Below are 22,549 nucleotides of genomic sequence, written 5' to 3'. Positions count from 1 at the left end.
TGACCCTTATATTCTTGTTGTTCCATCTCCTTCGTTACTAGTCTGCTCAAGCTGCCATGACAAAGTGCGGTGGCTTAAACAACTGAAATGTATTTTCTCATGGTCCCAGTGGCTGGGAAGTCTAAGATCAAGGGTGACAGCTCTCTCTTCCTGGTTTGCAGGCAGCTGCCTTCTTGCTGTGTTCTCATGTGATCTTTCCTCAGTGCAAAGATCTTTTCTGGGTTCATTGAGATTTTTTTTTTTTTTTTTTTGGTAAAGAGAGGAGGGGTCTCTCTCATCCTCTATTTATAAGGCCACTAATCTCATCATGAGGGACCCACTTACATGACCCTATCTAACTCTAATTATCTCCCTTAGACCTTTCCTCTAAATTCTATTGCACTGGGGTTTAGAACTTCAACACATGAATCACTCCATAACACTTCTCACTCCCAACCCAGCTTAAATTTACTGATTATAAACTCTCCAGTGCACACACCCTTGACTCGTCTCTCTCTTCCTTCATCATTTTCACTTTACAAAACCAAATTTATGATTAAATCTGTTTTCCAACTACTCTGGGCTTAAACAAATGAGGCTGAATGTGACTGGAACAAAACACACAAATATTCTGATTAGTTTCACTTTTAGTTAAAAACAATGAACTCCAATAGATGCTTAATGCTGTTACACACTCAGTACTTTCCTGATTCACTCAACTTTCTCATTTCTCATAGAACTTTGCTACTCCATGTGTAGCCCATAGGCCAACACTATTGATATTACCTAGATATTCTGAGAAATACAGATCTCAGACCCCATCCTAGACCTACTGAATACGAATCTGAGTTTTATCAAGATACTAGGAGATTCTTCTACATACTGTATTTAAATTTGAGAAGCATTCCCTTAAAAGACTCTTCTCAAATCTCCAAATCTCCGCCATCATCACTCTTAGCCAGTGGTCTTGCTTCCTATATTTCTTGAAAACTGTAGCAATACATAAGTGGCATAGTCTTCCACCACTACTTGTACTGACTTACTACCATCCCCACTCACAACCTTTGACTTTCCACTTGGGCCTATAAATGAGTCATCCATGTTCCCATTTGAAGTAATTGCTCCTCTGGGCTCTATATCACATCCCTCCCAGTTGGTCTAGGCTCTGTTTTAGCAATATTTCCTTCTCTTCCTTGATCATACCTACAGTCATGCAACAATGTTTTTAATTTTTCTTTTAAAATACCTTCTAATCCCATTTCCTCTGCTGCTTTCTCTTTTATTTATCACTTTTGCAACAAAATTATTTAAATGACTTGTGTAGATCTTCTTCTCCAAATCCTTTCTTCCCATTCTCTGTTAAACCTGCTTCAAATGTGTTTTGGCTCCTTTCATGTCTCCTTTTTTTGGTCAACAGTCATTTCAAAACTGTTCTTTTCAAAGCAAGCAATGATCTTCACATTACTAGATCCAGTGGTTGGTTCTCAGTATTCATTATACTTATACCATCAACTACATTAGAATAAGTTGATCACGTCCTCCTCTTTGACATGCTGCCAATATCAGATATATATTGAGCACATGTGTATTTTAAAAATTATAAATCTTCTTTGAAAGAAAATTTAGGATTCTATCAGATCCAGCTGCATATAACAGAAATGTCAAACATAACATTTGCTTAAATGTGATAGAAGTTTCTCTTTCTTAAAAAACGTCTGAAGCTAAGAAATCTGCGACCAGTAGAGAGGCTTCACTGTGTCATAAAGACTGGGAATTCTATCATGTGCTTCATCACTTGTAGTGTTGTTTCCAAGTTTATAATTACTTCATAGTCTGAAAAACCTGTTAGAGATCCCATCATTAAGTCTGGGTTCCAGGCAACAGAAAAGACGATTGACATAAGAGCAGGCCCTTTTTCTTTAATCACTACCCACGAGTCTCATATTATGCTTCCGCTTGCATATTATTGACCTAGATTTAATCATATGCCATATCTAGCCACAAGATAAGCTGCTAAAGGTAATCTTTAACTGATTGGCAATAGGCCCACCTAAAACACAGGGTCCTAAGAAAGAAAAGGATAATAGATTTTGTGAGACAACTAGAAGTTTCCATCCAAGGAAGTCATGACGTTATCTTTGTGAGGAAATGTGCTATTGGAATCATAAGAGAGTCCCAAATAGATAGATGACTAATACATAAACCATTCATGCAAAGGGCAGCTGATGTGTTAGTCATGTAGCTGCTTTGTTCTTTGAGATCACATAAATCCAAACACTATAATTACCTTTAGAGTGTCAGTACAATTCGCCTACATTACATTGTTTGTATGTAATTCGCAAATGTTGTATGTTTGAATGGGCATACTTCATGTAAAGATTAACAAAGCAATATCAACTTGATTTCCATAATCTTCAATTGTCTATCTAATATATATAAGACTCTTATTCCATAAAAATCATTTACTACTATGGAGAATAAAACATTAAACTATCTTCATATTAAAAATAATTTCATAATAGAAATGTTGTATTATTGCATTGAATAAAAGAAAACTGATTATGGAACCTAACCTTTAAATGACTTATTAAATATCTCTATGCAAAACAAACATAGACTGCCTACATGGTAAATATAGAAGTGAACATCACCAAGGCCTAAACTGACACTGTGGTTAAGTTTTGAATTCAGAAGGAGATTGAAATTTTGATTTAAACTCAGATGAGATTTTATACCTGAAAAGATTGTTTTGAAAAATGAAAGGGCTCATTTTTCTCGTATTGATTTTTCAGTTTTAAAGAATACAACTCTTTGTCACACTTGTTGCTAGTATTTTTTCTAAATTATTGCTAATTGATGTTATTTCACTTATGATACAGGTGAAATAACATGTGCAACAATAGAAACGAAGGACAAAGCAAAAAGCAAGGATGGGGGTGGTAAGTAGAGACACAACTGACATCTGATAAGGCTGAAACCAGAGAAGTGAACATTACCAGGACTACTTTTCCCCATATAACTTATGCTTGAATGAAGCCTTTCAAGCACACATATCTTCTCTAAAGGCATAGCACAGTCTCGTACTTAGGAACACTAGCGAGTACTTGAGCATCATGCCTAGGAGTCTTTTTTTTATTAATATACTTTAAGCTCTGGGATACATGTGCAGAACATGCAGGTTTGTTCCATAGGTATACATGTGTCATGGTGGTTTGCTGCACCTATCAACCTGTCATCTACATTAGGTATTTCTACTAATGCTATCCCAACCCTAGCCCACCACTCGCGACAGGCTCTGGTGTGTGATGTTCCCCTCTCTGTGTCCATGTGTTCTCCCACTTCGGAGTGAGAACATGTGGTGTTTGGTTTTCTGTTCCTGTGTTAGTTTGTTGAGAATGATGGTTTCCAGCTTCATCCATGTCCCTGAAAAGGACATTAACTCATCCTTTTTTATGGCTGCACAGTATTCCACGGTGTATATGTGCCACATTTTCTTTATCCAGTCTATCATTGATGGGCATTAGAATTTGTTCCAAGTCTTTGCTATTGTGAATAGTGCTGCAATAAAAATACATGTGCATGTATCTTTATAGTAGAATGATTTATAATCCTTTGGGTATATACCCAGTAATGGGATTGCTGGGTCAAATGGTATTTCTCTGGTTCTAGAACCTTGAGGAATTGCCACACTGCCTTCCACAATGATTGAACTAATTTACACTCCAACCAACGATGTAAAAGCGTTCCTATTTCTCCACATCCTCTCCAGCATCTCGTTTCCTGACTTTTTGATGATTGCCATTCTAACTGGCATGAGATGGTATCTCATTGTGGTTTTTACTTGCATTTCTCTAATGACCAGTGATGATGGGAGTTTTTACATGTGTCTGTTGGCTGCATAAATGTCTTCTTTTGAGAAGTATCTGTTCATGTCCTTTGCCCACTTTTTTTTCTTGTAAATTTGTTTAAGTTCGTTGTAGATTCTGGATATTAGCCATTTGTCAGATGGGTAGATTGCAAAAATTTTCTCCCGTTCTGCAGGTTGCCTCTTCAGTCTGATGATAGTTTCTTTTGCTGTGCAGAAGCTCTTTAGTTTAATTAGATCCCATTGTCAATTTTAGCTTTCATTGCCATTGCTTTGGGTGTTTTAGTCATGAAGTCTTTGCCCGTGCCTATGTCCTGAATGGTATTGCCTAGGTTTTCTTCTAGGATTTTTATGATTTTTAGGTCTCATGTTTAAGTCTTTAATCCATCTTGAGTTAATTTTTGTATAAGGTGTAAGGAAGGGGTCCAGTTTCAGTTTTCTGCATATGGCTAGCCAGTTTTCCCAACACCAATATATTAAATAGGGAATCCTTTCCCCACTGCTTGTTTTTGTCAGGTTTGTCAAAGATCAGATGGTTTTAGATGTGTGGTGTTATTTCTGAGGCCCCTGTTCTGTTCCATTGGTGTATATATCTGTTTAGGTACCAGTACTATGCTGTTTTGGTTACTGTAGCTTTGTAGTATAGTTTGAAGTCAGGTAGCATGATGCCTCTAGCTTTTTTCTTTTTCCTTAGCACTGTCTTGGCTATATGGGCTCTTTTTTTGGTTCTATATGGAATTTAAATTAGTTTTTTTTCTCAATTCTGTGAAGAAAGTGAATGGTAGCTTAATGGGAATAGCATTGAATCTATAAATTACTTTGGGCAGTACAGCCACTTTCATAACATTGATTCTTCCTATACATGAGCATGCAATGTTTTTTCATTTGTTTGTGTCCTCTCTTATTTCCTTGAGCAGTGGTTTGTAGTTCTCCTTGAAGGGGTCCTTTACATCTCTTGTAAGTTGGATTCCTAGGTATTTTATTCTCTTTGTAGCAATTGTGAATGGGAGTTCACTCATGATTTGGCTCCTTTTTGTCTATTATTGGTGTAGAGGAATGCTTGTGATTTTTGCACATTGATTTTGTATCCTGAGACTTTGCTGAAGTTGCGTATTAGCTTAAGGAGATTTTGGGCTGAGATGATGGAGTTTTCTAAATATACAATCATGTCATCTGCAAACAGGGACAATTTGACCTCTTCTTTTCCTAACTGAATACCCTTGATTTCTTTCTCTTGCCTGATTGCCCTAGCCAGAACTTCCAAAACTATTTTGAATAGGAATGGTGTGAGAGGGCATCCTTGTCTTGTGCCAGTTTTCAAAGGGAATGCTTCCAGTCTTTGCCCACTCAGTATAATATTGGCTGTGGGTTTGTCATGAATAGCTCCTATTATTTTGAGATACATTCCATCAATACCTAGTTTATTGAGAATTTTTAGCATGAAGGGGTGTTTATTTTATCAGAGGTCTTTTCTGTATCTATTGAGATAATCATGTGGTTTTTGTCATTGGTTCTGTTTATGTGATGGATTACATTGATTGATTTGTGTACGTTGAACCAGCCTTGCATCCCAGGGACGAGGCCAACTTGATCGTGGTGGATAGGCTTTTTGATGTGCTGCTGGATTCAGTTTGCCAGAATTCTACTGAGGATTTTCGCAGTGATGTTCATCAGGGATATTGGCCTGAAATTTTCTTTTTTTGTTATGTCTCTGCCAGGTTTTGGTATCAGGATGATGCTGACCTCATAAAACGAGTTAGGGGAGGAGTCCCTCTTTTTCTACTTGGAATTGTTTCAGAAGGAATGGTATCAGCTCCTCTTTGAACCTCTAGTAGAATTCGGCTGTGAATTTGTCTGGTCCTGGGCTTTTTTTGGTTGGTAGGCTCTTAATTACTCCCTCAAGGTCAGAACTTTTTATTGGTCTCTTCAGGAATTCAACTTCTTCCTGGTTTAGTCTTGGGAGGGTGTATGTGTCCAGGAATTTATCCATTTCTTATAGATTTTCTAGTTTATTTGAGTAGAGGTGTTTATAGTATTTTCTGATGGTAGTTTGTATTTCCATGGAATCAGTGGTGATATCCCCTTTATCATTTTTTATTGTGTCTATTTTATTCTTCTCTATTTTCTTCTTTATTACTCTGGCTAGTGGTCTATTTTGTTAATCATTTCAAAAAACCAGCTCCTGGATTCATTGATTTTTTGAAGGGTTTTTCATGTCTCTATCTCCTTCAGTTCTACTCTGATCTTAGTTATTTCTGTCTTCTGCCAGTTTTTGAATTTGTTTGCTCTTGCTTCTCTAGTTCCTTTAATTGTGATGTTAGGGTGTCAATTTTAGATCTTTCCTGCTTTCTCCTGTGGGCATTTAGTGCTATAAATTTCCCTCTAAACACTGCGTTAGCTGTGTCCCAGAGATTCTGGCATGTTGTGTCTTTGTTCTCATTGGTTTCAAAGAACTTACTTATTTCTGCCTTAATTTTCTTATTTACCCAGGAGTCATTCAGGAGCAGGCTGTTAAGTTTCCATGTATGGTTTTGAGTGAGTTTCTTAATCCTGAGTTCTAATTTGATTGCACTGTGGTCTGAGAGACTGTTTGTTATTATTTCTGTTGTTTGCATTTGCTGAGGAGTGTTTTGCTTCCAATTATGTGGTCAATTTTAGAATAAGTGCAGTGTGGTGCTGAGAAGAATGTATATTCTGTTGATTTGGGGTGGAGAATTCTGTAGATGTCTGTTAGGTCTGCCTGGTCCAGAGCGGAGTTCAAGCCTTGAATATCCTTGTTAATTTTCTGTCTTGCTGATCTGTCTGATATTGACAGTGGGGTGTTAAAGTCCCCCACTATTATTGTGTGGGAGTCTAAATCTCTTTGTAGGTCTCTAATAACTTGCTGTATGAATCTGAGTTCTCCTGTATTGGGTGCATACATATACAGGACACTTAGTTCTTGTTGCATTGATACCTTTACCATTATGTAATGCCCTTCTTTGTAATTTTATATCTTTGTTGGTTTAAAGTCTGTTTTATCAGAGACTAGGATTACAAGCCCTGGTTTTTTGTTGTTGTTTTGTTTTTGTTTTTGTTTTTTATTTTTGTTTTCCATTTGTTTGGTAAATATTCCTCCATCCCTTTATTTTGAACCTATGTGTGTCTTTGCACGTGAGATGAATACAGCACACCAATGAGTCTTGACTCTTTATCCTATTTGCTGATCTGTACCTTTTTATTGGGGCATTTTAGTCCATTTACATTTAAGGTTAATATTGTTATGTATTGTTTTGATCCTGTCATTATGATGCTAGCTGGTTATTTTGCCCATTAGTTGATGTGGTTTCTTCATAATGTCGATAGTCTTTATTATTTGGTTTGTTTTTGCAGTGGTTAGTACTGGTTTTTCCTTTCCATATTTAGTTCTTCCTTCAGGAACCCTTGTAGAGCAGGCCTGGTGGTAACAAAATCTCTCAGCATTTGCTTGTCTGTGAAGGATTTTATTTCTTCTTCGCTTATGAAGCTTAGTTTGGCTAGATATGAAATTCTGGGTTGAAAATTCTTTTCTTTAAGAATGTTAAATATTGGCCCACTTAGGGGTCATTTTAAACAGCAAAATCACCCCCCAAAAAGAACAAACATGTGGTACTAAATAGACTGTGATAAAACGACACTCGCTTATGGATGAAGGCTGAAATGAGAAGGTAGAGCATTGCCTTTTGCCACTTTAGTTGGAAACCTGCACATCTATTGGGTGCATCTTTTCCAGCCAGTTTGGGTGCAAATTGTGTTTCACTCTGCTTATATTCAAAATGACTCAAGAAGCAATGGAAGTCTTGATTTGAGGGCAGCAAACAAATATTAGCAAAAAGGCTAATTAGCAAATTTGTCCTCCACAAATAATGAGGATAGACTTCATGTGGATGTGTGTATCACATATTTTTTTCTTTCCTATGTTGTCTTCTTATCATCTAACAGAAGATGTGTTAATAATTAAATTTATATCTCAGTAATTAAGTTATAGAATAGGAGAAGTTGTCTATCATGTTATATGGAAATTTAATTTTAATATGATGTATATTTAGATATTAAATATGGTTTAAGGAAGTATAAATGGGTACCAAACTGACGATTTATAGTTTGTGATGGCTTCATTGCTGGATCAACTTGACTAGGCTACAGTCCCCAGTTATTTAATTGAACACTAATTTAGGTATTACATGAAGGTATATGAAAAATGTAACCAAACCCCCAAATCAGTTGATTTTAAGGAAGAAACATAATACTGGATAATCTCGGTGGGCCTGATGGAATCTGTTAAAAGGTCTTAAAAGCTGGGCCAAGATTTTCTCAGGAGCAGAAACTCCAGCTATAAACAGCAGTTCAATCTGTGCCTGTTGAGTTTAAGTCATCTATGGTTGTCCTTTCCTGATTGTCTCTCTTATGAACCTGCTTATACAATCATGTAAGCCAAGTCCTTGAAATACATACATACATATACACGTAGACAATCAATCTTACTGGTTCTATAATTAACTTCTCTTTGTCTCATTCCTCCTTCCTGGGTTTCAAACAAGAACTTCTGTTCATGTTAGGTGGTGGGAAGGAAAACTGGAAAAAGAAGAATAGAAAAACTGGATAGAAATGTGATTGAGGCTTTATCCACACTAATGGACATCTATTCCCCATAATCTTCCCTTATAAACCTCCTCCTAGTAAAGACTTAGAAGAAGTGGTTTTTGTTGTTCGTTTTTAATATTTTCAGATACTCTGGGTCCTTTCCATTTGAGAACTTTCTCCTGCTTAGGAAAAATTTAGGCTATTATTATTTCAGATATTTTATCTATTTCTTCTCTCTGCCACAGATTTACTCCTAATCTTTCTTCATGTCCTAACTAGTACTTGGATCATATTGTGCCCATCTGACTCTTCATTCTGGCATGGACCTGTGGTCTTGTTATTTCTTCAGCTGTACATATTGTTGAGCTTGTCAGTGGCTAGCCAATACAATTCTAGCAGTTGGTCCTAAGATTGGCTGTATATGGAGCAGAGTTCTTGGGTCCATTATGTGATTATCTTCCTAGTTTTTTAGGTAGTTTGCTGGAGATGTTTGAGCTTTTTCCAGTGGAATGTGGGCAGAAATGGTGTGTGCTAGTCTGGAAATGGAACCTAAAAATCCTCCCACAAGATCCTTCACTCTCTCTTTTCCTCTCCTTTTAGCTAAAAATAGCAGAGGAGGTAGGCCAGGACTTCATGGTCTTAAGAAATGGTAAAATCTTGCACCCCTAAGAGACTACGATGCAACAGAACAATCAGCTTAGGACCAGGACACAAGTGAGAAGTAAACTTTTACTGTGATAAACCACTGATGCCAGGATTATTTGATATAGTAGTTAGCCTACCATAACTAATAACAACTAGTATATTCAAAAGTCATAAAAAATTCCTTGTTATTTTCTCTACCCCTTTAAAAATGCCGTACGGTAATTCTTTAATGCGTACATCAAGTGTTGGACAAGTTTTTTCTTAAAGGGCCAAAGAGTAAATACTTTAGGAGTAAATACTTTAGGAATACATATGGTCTTCATTGTGTTACAATTCAGCTCTGCTGCTGTTGCATGAAAGGTGCAATATACAATACATAAACAAATGGGTGTGATTGTGTTCTAATGAAACTTTATTTACAAAAATGGGCAGCCAGCCCATGAGTCGAAGGGTCTGACCCCTAATTTAGAAAATAAATCTCTTGAGATTTGATTTTATTAAAAATGTGAGGCATAAATTTAACTTTTTCTGCCAAATGAATAGTGAATTCTGATACTATTTATTAAATAGTATGTATTTTTAAAGGTATAGACTGAATATATCCCTCCAAAATTCTTATGAAGGGATTTAAGCCAGTTTTAAAGGCCAGTTTTAAAGTAATGAGATGGTTTATAAATCTGTATTCAGTCCCTAAAACCTATTTTTCTATCTCTTGGTCAATAATGGGCTGTTTTGATTTCTATAGCTTTAAAATATGATCTAGTACCTTGTATTGCAAAACTATAATTTTGGCTTATTTTTCAAAAATTTCTGGCTAGTCTTGCACCTTATTCCTCAAAGTTTTAGAATCAGCCTGTCATAAAATTTCCATAAAATTTTTTTGTTAGAATTTTTATTGGGATACCACTGAATGTATAAGTCTGTTTTGGGAAGAGACTTTACTGTATTGAATGTTCTCATTCATAATCAAGGTATATGTCTTAGCTTGGGCTGTGATAATAAAGGGCCACAAACTGAATGGTTTATAACACAACAAACATTTATTTCTCACAATTCTGGAGGCTGAGAAGTTCCACATCAAAGAACTGGCAGATCTGGTGTCTACTGAGGACGTGCTTCCTGGTTCATAGCCTGCCATCTTCTTGTTGAGTCCTCACACGTCAGAAGGGATGAGGGAGCTCTCTGCAGTCTCTTTTATGAGGGCACAAATCCCATTTCGGAGAGCTCTGACCTTATTATCTAATCACCCGCCAAGGGCCCCACTACCTAATGTATCACATTAGGGTTAGGGTTTCAATATAGGAATTTTGGAGGGATATATTCAGTCTATACCAGTCTATTTCTCTATTTATTCGCATCTTTTATATTTCACAGTTGACTCTTACTTATTTCTCTATAAGTTATATACATTTATATGCATTTCTTATCTGTTTTATTTTGAAATACTTTACCACTGCTACTATAGTGAACTTTTTGGTATTTTATTATTGGTTACTAATGTAATATCAGAAAGTTACTTTTGTGTGCTAATATTTAATTGAGATACTTTATAAACAGTTTGAATAGTTTTTCAGTTGTTTCTCTTGAAATGTCATATGTGTAAACAGAGGCACCCTTTCTTCCTTCCCATTCTTTATCCTTATAATCCGTATCTGTGGCCACCCATTCCCTACCCAATCCTCTCAGATGGAACTGTGGAGAACAATAAAGTGAGACTTTCCCAGAGAGTAGAACTAGAACTGTCAACTTGACTAAACAAAGAACACAATTCACTTCTAGGGTAAAGATTCCATGCAGTTCTGGCCCAGTAATACTTGATATGTGCCATGCAGTAGTAATTTTGTGTAATTCCCATCTCTCCCCTGTTACATGGCAGCATTATTGCAGCCATCTTTATTTGCTTATGCTGGGAGAAAACAGTTGTTCATTAGCACATAGGTCACCAGAAAATGAGAAGCTAATTCTGGACCTCATAGAAAGGACTCTCTATCCCCTAAAGAGCCTAGGCTTTAAACTGTATGCTGAAATTGAATGAGGCTTTGGAACTGTCTGGGGTTTATTTAATTTTATTCTCACCTATTCATTCTCCCACCTTCACCATTTTTGTGAAAGTATGAATAATTTATTTTTTTGTGTTTGTGGTCTTTTGGCTGTGATACACGACATACTTTCTTTGATATGTAACCGTCTTGGTCATTCGAATCTAAGTGATTTCCGGTCTTCAGAGGTTTCTCTCTCTCGCCAGCCTAGCTGTGTGCTTATTTTGAATTATTTTTCTAGTGTTTTTAGGGTTTCTATGCTGAGAAGGTCTTTCTAGACATCTGTTCCACCACAATGCTAGAAAAAGAAGGCCTGATTTTTAGAATCGAGTTTTAGAAATATTTGTTTTATTATCATAGGCTTTTATCTGTTGTCAGGTTTTGCTGTGGGACAATTTTCTTTTTTGTGGGACAATTTTGTTGCTTTTAAAAAATTTTTTCTAGTTTTGTGAGTTGAAAATATAGATTAAATATTTTCATTCTCTCTCATTTTCTAACTAATGCATTTTAGGCTATAATTTTTCCTGTCTGTCACTTGGCTATATCTGAAGTTTTTGAAATGTAATGATCTGAATTAGTTGTAAATGATCCATTTTAATGTCCTCTTTGTCTTGAGTTACAAACCTTTTAAATTTCTAGCTTTATAAAATGTTATTATTCCTAGTTGGATTGCATTCAAGTGAGTGGAAGTGACTTATGTAATAGTGTATAGTAATATAGTTTATATTAGTATATATATTTATATTAACATATGTTAGCAAGATAGAGTAATATAACTGTATACAACAATGGTCTGACAAAATTGTATGTGTATTTGAAAAGAATGTGCACTCTCTGATTTGGGTTAAACATCTCCATACATAACTAATGGAGCAAAGATCATTAAATTTTTTACCTAAATCTTCAATATTCTGACCTTTTTGTTTCAGAGGAAGAAGTAGATCTCCTATTAACATGGTTTACTTATCATTTTCTGTTTGTAATACCGCCTTTTGCTTTCTATATTTTGGAGTTATTTTGTTTGGTACAGCTTCATTGTTTTGCCCAGAGATGATCCCACTGTGACATTTCCTATGGACTCTCTTCTCCTCCTCCCAGCCCCACCCTTACAGGCATGTAGCTTCTTGTTTCCATCTTTTAGAATACTGTTGTCCGATGTATTACCTTCTCCCTTTAATATAATCCTGTCTTTTTCTTTTTTCAGTTGCTAATCAATTGGAAATTCCTCTTCTTGTTTTAGGGTAGAGGTATTCCTTTAAAAAAAAAAATTGGAGTTAAGAAAAATATATACTGTAGTATATGTTGAATCTAATGTTAAAATTTGAAATGCCTACTTATTTATTCATGCAAATATTTCAGATAAAAAATTCCCAAAAAACAGAGTTGTTTGGTCGAGGCACGTATATTTGAAATGGAGAGATAATGAAAAATTGTTCTCCAGTGAGGGTATAGTCAGCCTTCTACCAAAAGAGTACACAATTGAGACCATTTCCACACATTTGCCATTAGTGATTGATATAAATGTTTTACATCTTTTCTAATCTAAAAAAATTGCATTTTATTTGCATTAATTTTGAGTTCAAGTGTAAATTTCTACTTGGACACTTTGATTAAAAGTGGTATCTGGTTGGGCACAGTAGTTAATGCCTATAATCCAAGCACTTTAGGAGGCTGAGGCAGGAGGATTACTGGGGCCCTGGAGCTTGAGACCTGCTTCGGCAACATAGTGAAACCCCACCTCTACAAAAAGTAAAACAATAAAATAAAATAAAATTAGCTAGGAATGGTGGCATGTACCTGTAGTCCCAGCTACTTGGGAAACTGAAGTGGGAGGACTGCTCGAGTCTGGGAGTTTGAGGCTGCAGTAAGCTGTGATCGTGTCACTGTACTCCAGCCTAGGTGACAGGGCAACACCCTGTCTCAAAAATAAGTTTAAAAATTGATCTCTAAAATAAATGGATTGAATTACAGAGGGTGAGTTTGTATTAGTCTTTTCTTTTAAAAAATTAAATCATAAGATCATAAACTTGTGAGTAGGCTAAAAATCAAGTGGGCCAAATAATCAGATGATTATATTACCTATGGCATGAAATAGAAAATACTGCTTATAAAAAGAATAAACAGAAATGTTTACTGAGCTGCCTTAATGTTTCAAATTTTCAGCCACAAAATAACTTAGACTTTCAAAATAAAGATATATCTATTATATTTACACTAGTCTGAGTGCCAGTTAATCCTGGATACAGCCAACTGGACTGGGTAAATGTCTCTTCAACTCAACTGGAATACTCTTAGAATGAACTGTCTAAAAATTTAAATAGGTAGTTTGTAAAAAAATTTAAAGTGGCAGTTTGTTGCCAGTATTTTATCTACAGCTCTAGATAAAGCAACTAAAAACGCTTACCACTGAGAGCAAGTGTCCTTGAATACTGTACTGCCACAACTGATAAGTGAAAAGAGGATTTGAACAATGTTTCAAGCACCTAAAATCATGTTGCTTTAAAAATGCACTCTATCTAAAGTCATTTTGGCTTTCTTGTGAATCAGCATGCCTGTATACTCAAGAACTGGTATATAAGATGGCCATTCCGGCAAGTTAGTTTTATCTTACTATTGTTTGAATTAAGATAAATATTTATGTTTTAAAAATTATATACCTTCAATAAGTCATAAAAGGATAAAAGCAGATCTAAGTTAAAACCCGGATTTGACTTGAAAAATTAGGTAAAAGTATAGTCTATTCCAATCAAAGCTTGGGAAATATGTCACAGAGTACTTTCTGTCAGAGTTAATAGGATTAACAAAGAGAAATTATTTTATCACCTCCTTAGAGTACAGGGCTTCCCAACATTTGTCCTCATGGCATTCATAGAAAACATTTCCTCAGTCCATTAGAGCAAACCAACGATGAAGCTCCCAGTCTGAGATGACCAGCCACCCCAGGACTCACGTGGCCACCAGAGGGCTGGCACGCCTGCAACCCATTGTAGTACAATGACTGGAAAGCTCTGTTTAGACTCCTCATGATCTTTCTTACCCTTTATCCCATTCTCCCAGCCCCTCAGTTGTACTGCAACTCTGCTCTCCATTGTAGTACTGAAAAAAATAATGAAGAATAGAAGAGGGTAATGTGTAGAGGAGATAAAGGTGATGAAACAGTGTATTTTTGGCCACTAAACTGTCTTATTTTGAGTTTGAGGCTGTATACTTTCATCATTGTATCCCCTACAACCAAACACAATGCTGTGTGTACAGTTGTTGCTTATAGTTGACTGGATTGAAACTTTGGGTACCCATCACCACATCATTTTGAGTTCTTGCAATTCTAAGTGTCACAATTAGATCTTTAAATATACTTGGAAAATATAATTTCATAAAGGGAATATTGTGGTACTATTTACATAATACTTTTGCCTTTAGTAAGTCTTATGATGATAAAAGCCAGCCTAAGTTAAAACCTAAGAAGTGTGGAGCAAAAATAAAACAATGTACCATTTTAACAACATTGTTAATGAGTTAGCTTTTAGGTTGAAAGAGTTAAAACCCCAAGTTAAAAATGCCTCAGTTTTTAAACTGTAAAAAGGAAAATAGCAATAATAGTAGATACCTCATAAGGCTGTACATATTATACAAAATAATGCCTAAAGAATGCTTGTTATAGTGCCTGACACCTAGAAAGCTCTTAACATTTTATCTGTTACTTAGTGTATCGACATCATTCCATTAAACACATTAAACACTTCTGAAATAACTTTTCAGTTTGTTATATCGCTTAACAGGTATTAAATGAGTTCAAAGACTATAGAGTGCCACAAAGTTTAAAAAAAAAAAATGTCAATGTAGGGCTTTGTGTGAGCTGAACAAATTTTCCCTGATATAAATAGCATGACATGCTTTTCAAATTATCTTTTATTTCCAAGAGAATGATACATTTCTTCTTAAAACTTAATTAGTATCAAAATACATACTATTTAAATGAATTGATGTGATTGTTCATACAATCTTCTTCATACATTAAAATGTGAAGTTGACCTACAGTAGTCATATATATTAAGCCTGAACTGACTTCTTTTTTTATTTTATTTTATTTTATTTATTTATTTATTTATTTATTTATTTATTTATTTTTTATTATACTTTATGTTCTAGGGTACATGTGCATAACGTGCAGGTTTGTTACATATGTATACTTGTGCCATGTTGGTGTGCTGCACCCATCAACTCATCAGCACCCATCAAGTCATCATTTATATCATGTATAACTCCCCAATGCAATTCCTCCCCCCTCCCCGCCCATGATAGGCCCCAGTGTGTGATGTTCCCCTTCCCGAGTCCACGTTTCCTCATTGTTCAGTTCCCACCTATGAGTGAGAACACGTGGTGTTTGGTTTTCTCTTCTTGTGATAGTTTGCTAAGAATGATGGTTTCCAGCTGCATCCATGTCCCTACAAAGGACGCAAACTCATCCTTTTTTATGGCTGCATAGTGTTCCATGGTGTATATGTGCCACATTTTCTTAATCCAGTCTGTCACAGATGGACATTTGGGTTGATTCCAAGTCTTTGCTATTGTGAATAGTGCTGCAATCAACATACGTGTGCATGTGTCTTTGTAGTAGAATAATTTATAATCCTTTGGGTATATACCCAGTAGTGGGATGGCTGGGTCATATGGTACATCTAGTTCTAGATCCTTGAGGAATTGCCATACTGTTTTCCATAATGGTTGAACTAGTTTACAATCCCACCAACAGTGTAAAAGTGTTCCTATTTCTCCACATCCTCTCCAACAACTGTTGTTTCCTGATTTTTTAATGATTGCCATTCTAACTGGTGTGAGATGGTATCTCATTGTGGTTTTGATTTGCATTTCTCTGATGGCGAGTGATGATGAGCATTTTTTCATGTGTCTGTTGGCTGTATGAATGTCTTCTTTTGAGAAATGTCTGTTCATATCCTTTGCCCACTTTTTGATGGGGTTGTTTGTTTTTTTTCTTGTATATTTGTTTGAGTTCTTTGTAGATTCTGGATATTAGCCCTTTGTCAGATGAGTAGATTGCAAAAATTTTCTGCCATTCTGTGGGTTGCCTGTTCACTCTGATGGTAGTTTCTTTTGCTGTGCAGAAACTCTTTAGTTTAATTAGATCCCATTTGTCAATTTTTGCTTTTGTTGCCGTTGCTTTTGGTGTTTTAGACATGAAGTCCTTGCCCATGCCTATGTCCTGAATGGTACTACCTAGATTTTCTTCTAGGGTTTTTATGGTATTAGGTCTAACATTTAAGTCTCTAATCCATCTTGAATTAATCTTCGTATAAGGGGTAAGGAAAGGATCCAGTTTCAGCTTTCTACTTATGGCTAGCCAGTTTTCCCAGCACCATTTCTTAAATACGGAATCCTTTCCCCATTTCTTGTTTCTCTCAGGTTTGTCAAAGATCAGATGGCTGTAGATGTGTGGTATTATTTCTGAGGACTCTGTTCTGTTCCATTGGTCTATAGCTCTGTTTTGGTACCAGTACCATGCTGTTTTGGTTACTGTAGCCTTGTAGTATAGTTTGAAGTCGGGTAGCGTGACGCCTCCAGCTTTGTCCTTTTGACTTAGGATTGTCTTGGCAATGCGGGCTCTTTTTTGGTTCCATATGAACTTTAAAGCAGTTTTTTCCAATTCTGTGAAGAAAGTCATTGGTAGCTTGATGGGGATGGCATTGAATCTATAAATAACCTTGGGCAGTATGGCCATTTTCACGATATTGATTCTTCCTATCCATGAGCATGGTATGTTCTTCCATTTGTTTGTGTCCTCTTTGATTTCACTGAGCAGTGGTTTGTAGTTCTCCTTGAAGAGGTCCTTGACATCCCTTGTAAGTTGGATTCCTAGGTATTTTATTCTCTTTGAAGCAATTGTGAATGGAAGTTCATTCCTGAATTGGCTCTCTGCTGGTCTGTTACTGGTGTATAAGAATGATTGTGATAACAGTAATGTATTGGCCTCCTCTTTTTGAATCATGTGACAATGCCACTATTAAAATCATTAGTAGTGAAGTAACAATGTTTATATAAATAAAAAAACCTTGAAAATACTAAAGCTTTTTTAAAGATTCTGTAAAAATCTAATGATGTTATTTGAAATTCTTTTCAAGAACAAATGTTTGAGTGATAAGTAGCTGAGTGCTGCAGGAATTAATAACCAAGATTCCCTGTTCTCATGTTTACTATGTTCTAGTATAGGTATGTAGACAATAAACAAATAAGTCAGTATAAATATGTATAATATTTTACATGGTGATAGGTCCTATGGAAAAGGTAAAAGTTATGAAAAGAATACAGAATTCTATGGTTCATAAGTATCGAAAATATTCATTTCTTTTTTTAAACCAGCCACAGGCTTATAAAATAGCCAGCTATTAACAGTATTTTAGGAAGGAAGATACTGGTTGAATAAGGTTATGTTTTGAAAGTATGTGTGATAAATGACATAAACATTCAAGTAATGCATTTTTAGGAAATCCTTTAACTTGAAAAATACACAAGTTATCCAGTAAGGACACAATTAGATAATATCAGATCATAAAAGTTTACATGTCAGTAAAACACTCTGTGAAAAATGTGATTTAACCTTAATCTTAACTTTGCATAGGTTGTTACGGATATGAATGGGGTCTCTGTTTAGATTTATTCTAAAATAAAAAAAAAGTTAAGTTATTAACAAGGCAGAAAACTTGATTTTATTAGTTTGGGGAGGGTATTTTTTTAAATTAAAGAATTAAGTACCTTACACTTCTCAAAAGAAGACATTTATGCGGCCAACAAACATGAAAAAAACCTCATCATCACTGGTCATTAGAGAAATGCAAATCAAAACCACAATGATATACCATCTCACACCGGTTAGAATGGCAATCATTCACTCAGGAAACAACAGATGCTGGAGAGAATGTAGAGAAATTACACACTCTTGGTGGGAGTGTAAATTAGTTCAAGCATTGTGGAAGACAGTGTGGTGATTCCTCAAAGATCTAGAACCAGAAATACCATCTGACCCAACAATCCCATTACAGGGTATATGCCCAAAGGATTATAAATCATTCTTCTATAAAGACACATGCACATGTATGTTTACTGCAGCACTGTTCACAATAGTAAAGACTCAGAACCAACCCAAATGCCCATCAATGACAGACTGGATAAAGAAAATGTAGTACATATACACCATGAAATACTATGCAGCCATAAAAAACGATGAATTCATGTCCTTTGCAGGGACATTGATGAAGCTGGAAACCATTATTCTCAGCAAACTAACACAGGAACGGAAAACCAAACATCACATGTTTTCACTCATAAGTGGGAGTTGAACAATGAGAACACATGGACACAGGGAGGGGAACATCACACACTGGGGCTTGTCGTGGGGTGGGATCCTAGGGGAGGGATAGCATTAGGATAAATACCTAATGTAGATGATGGGTTGATGGGTGCAGTAAACCAACATGGCACGTGTATACTTATGTAACAAACCATGTTCTGCACATGTATCCCAGAACTTAAAGTATAAAAAATAAGAGTTAAGTATCTGAAATAGATTTGGGATTAAAATTATTTGTATTTCGTCTTTTTGGGGTAACTTAAAAATGCTATTAATATATTCCATTCATGAATCTGAAATTCATGAAATGAAAATAAGAAATCAATGGTTTCCAATATATGTTTTAAGGATTCCCTTTGAAGACAAAACATTTAAAATATGTTAAAATGGAAAATCATTTCTTAAAAATCAGAAATTACATTTGTCTGTTATCATTTTCAGTGCTATTTATAAAATATAAATTTAAGCCTACGTTTGCCTAGTTATAAATTTTTTACTCATAAACCAAAGCAGTTTTGTTGAATCACATTCAGTAAGTTATCATTGAAGAAGTGACTGTACACTATCCTCTAGGCCAATGATTCAGGGGTCCCTGGAAAGGTGAGCAGTCCGGGTCTGCAGGTCTTCTGCTCTCAAATCAAAGGAGCTGTTTGGTCATATATCAAGATTCTACACAAGATGTTGTTTACAAATATGTATTTCACAACCTTAAAAAAATTCTGAAAAAACCATTGATCAAGGAAACAGAAATCTATCAGAAAAAAAAGCCTCACAAACTTGTTAATGATTCTTCTCCCTTGAGAAACTGGCTAGGAGGAGCACATTCAGGTAATACATCTTTTCATTTTCATTTTTCCATATTATTCTTCAGAGATAATTTTGGGCACATTCCATATAATTTCAAATCATACTACCTGATAATTACTATTTTAAAAATAGTAATTAAAACACAAACTCTAAGCTGCTAAAAATTGTTTAAATAAACAAGTTGATGAAAACAAAAGCTTAAAACAAGTTTTGAGTTCAAAACAAAAAAAATTGAGTTCAAACTTTGTGACTGGGCAACTCCTTTAAAAGTAAATGTTCAGAAAAAACATTCAGAAGAAATTCACTAAGTGTTTGAGTAAGTTTGGAGGGAGACAAGTAGAGAGGGGTTGGACATGTGAATTGGGGGATAAAAAGCATGGGCAAATAATTTTCTAAGAAAAAAAGGAATGGAATGAGCAAAGGGATAAACGAATGAACTGTTCCCAATGAGAAAGAACTCTATTTGGTTAGGACACAGTTGAAGGGCAATAAGAAATGACTGTGAACTCAGATTGTAGCCAGCTAATGAAAGGTTAACACCAGAGGAAGAACTTTGGCTTTTTTCAGTAAAAAAGAAGGAAGTGCAGACATACCTCTTTTTATTGTGCATCACCTTATTGTGCTTTGCAGATATTGTGGTTTTGATAAATTAGTTTCTTCCAATCCTGTGTCCAGCAAGTCTATGAGTGCCATTTTTTCAACAGCATGTTCTCACTTCATGTCTCTCTGCATTTTGGTAATTTTTGCAATATTTCAAAAGTTTCCATTATTATTAAACCTATTTTAATGATCTGTGATCCGTGATCTGTGATGTTTTTTAAGTATTTGGAGGCAGCATGAACCATACCCATGTAAGGCAGTGAACGTAATAAAAAAAAGTGTGTGTCCGGACTGCTCTACTAACCAGCTGTTTCCACATCCCTGTCTCCTTGAGACAAAATAACATTGAAATTAGCCCAATTAATAATCCTACAATGGCCTCTAAATGTTCAGGTAAAAGGAAGAGTCACATATCTCTCACTTTCAATTAAAAGTTAGAAATAATTATACCTAGTGATCAAGCATTTCTCACCAAGGACTATCTTGGAAAGCCATGGTAGGCTGAAAGCTAGGTCTCTTGCACAAGTTGTGAATGCAAAGGAAAAGTTCTTGAATGAAATTAAAAGTGCTATTTCCTTACTAGAAGTAATTGAAAAGTGTTCCAGAAAACATGAATGGTAAGAAAATGAAACGGCCTTATTGCTGATATGGGAATGTTTTAGTGGTCTGGATAGATCAAACCAGCCACAACACTGCCTTAAGTGAAAGCCTTATCCTGACCAAAGCCCTAACACGCTTCAATTCTATGAAGGCTGAGAGAGACGAGGAAGCTATTGAAGAAAAGTTGGAAGCTACCAGGAGGTTGGTTAATGATGTTTAAGGAAATAAGTTGTTTCCATAATATAAAAGTGCAAGGTGAAGCAGTAGGTGCTGATGGAGAACCTGCAGTAAGTTATCCAGAATATCTAGCCAAGATCACTGATGAAAGTGGTTACACTAAACAACATATTTTCAATTTAGATAAAACAACCTTCTTTACCTTCTTTTACAAAAAGGTGCCATCTAAAAGTTTCATAGCTAAAGAAAAGTTAGTGCTTGCCTTTAAAGCTTTAAAGGACAGACTGAGTCTCTTTAGTGGTGAATGTAGCTGGTGACTTTAAGTTGAAGCCAATGCTCATTCGCCATCCTGAAAATCCTAGGACCTTTAAAACTTTTACCTATTCTGCCTGTGTTCAATACATGGAACAGTCTGGATAATAGCACATCTGTTTACAACACGATTCGCTGAACATTTTAAGCCCATTGTTGAGACCTACTGCTTGGAAAAAAGAATTCCTTTCAAAATATTACTACTCATTGACAATGAACCTGGTCACCCAACAGCTCTGATGATGTACAAGTAGATTAATGTTGTTTTCATGCCTCTTAACACAACATGCATTCTGCAGCCATGGATCAGGGAGTAAATTTGACTTTTGAATCTTACTATATAAGAAATACATTTTGTAAGACCATAGCTTCATAGGTAGTGATTCCTCTGACGGATCTGGACAAAGTAAATTGAAACCTTCCAGAAAAGATTTGCCATTCTAGATGCCATTAAGAACATTTGTGATTCAGGGGAGGAGGTCTAAATATGAACATTAACAGGAGTTTGAAAGAAGTTGACTTCAACTCCCACGGATAATTTTGCCCTCAAAATTCATGACTTCAGTGAAGGAAGTCACAGCAGATGTGGAAATAGCAAGGGAACTAAAATTTAGCAATGGAGTCTGCAGATGTGACTGAATTGCTACAACTTGATGACAAAACTTGAACAGATGAGGAATTTTCTTATGAGCAAAGAAAGTGGTTTCCTGAGTTGGAATCTACTCCTGGTGAAGGTGCTGAGACCATTGCTGAAATGACAATAAAGAACTTAGAAAATTATTTAAACATGGTTGACATGGTTGATAAAGCAGTGGCAGGGTTTGAGAGGACTGGCTCCAATTTTGAAAAAAGACCTATCATTGGTAAAATGCTATCAAAACAGCATCATATGCTAGAGAAATCTTTCATGAAAGGACAAGGCAACAGATGTGATAAACTTCATTGTTGTCTTAAGAAATTGCCATAGCGACTCCAACTTTAGTAACCACTACATGGATGTCAGCAAACGACATCCAGATAAGATCCTCTGCCAGCAAAAGGAGTACAAACTTCTGTACGTTCAGATGATCGTTAACATTTTTTAGCAATAATGTGTGTGTGTGTGTGTGTGTGTGTGTATTTTATATAGGGTCTCGCCATGTTGACCAGTTTGGTCTTGAACTTCTGGGCTCAGGTGGTCCTGCCACCTTGGCCTCTGAAAGTGCTGGGATGACAGGTGGGAGCTACTGCACAGAGCCTATTTTTTTATTAAGGCATGTATATTGTGTTTTTTGACATAATGCTATTGCACACTTAATAGACTATAGTATGATGTAAACATAACTTTCATATGCACTGGAAAACCAAAAATAGGTGTGTAACTTGCTTTATTATATCACTTTATCGATATGGGGTGGAACCAAACTTGCAGTATCTCCAAGGTACGTCCATAACTATCGAGGGAAATTTCATGTACGAGATAAATTCCAGAGACATTACAGAGGTAGAATGGATAAAGCTTGAGCACTGATTGCAAGTTAAAGGAATGAAAGAAAGAAATCAAAGAGAATGCTAAAGTGG

The sequence above is a fragment of the Rhinopithecus roxellana genome, chromosome 6, assembly GCF_007565055.1.
Source record: "Rhinopithecus roxellana isolate Shanxi Qingling chromosome 6, ASM756505v1, whole genome shotgun sequence".
Lineage (NCBI taxonomy): Eukaryota > Metazoa > Chordata > Mammalia > Primates > Cercopithecidae > Rhinopithecus > Rhinopithecus roxellana.
The sequence above is the reverse complement of the archived record's forward strand: the minus strand, read 5'-3'. Positions refer to the sequence as shown.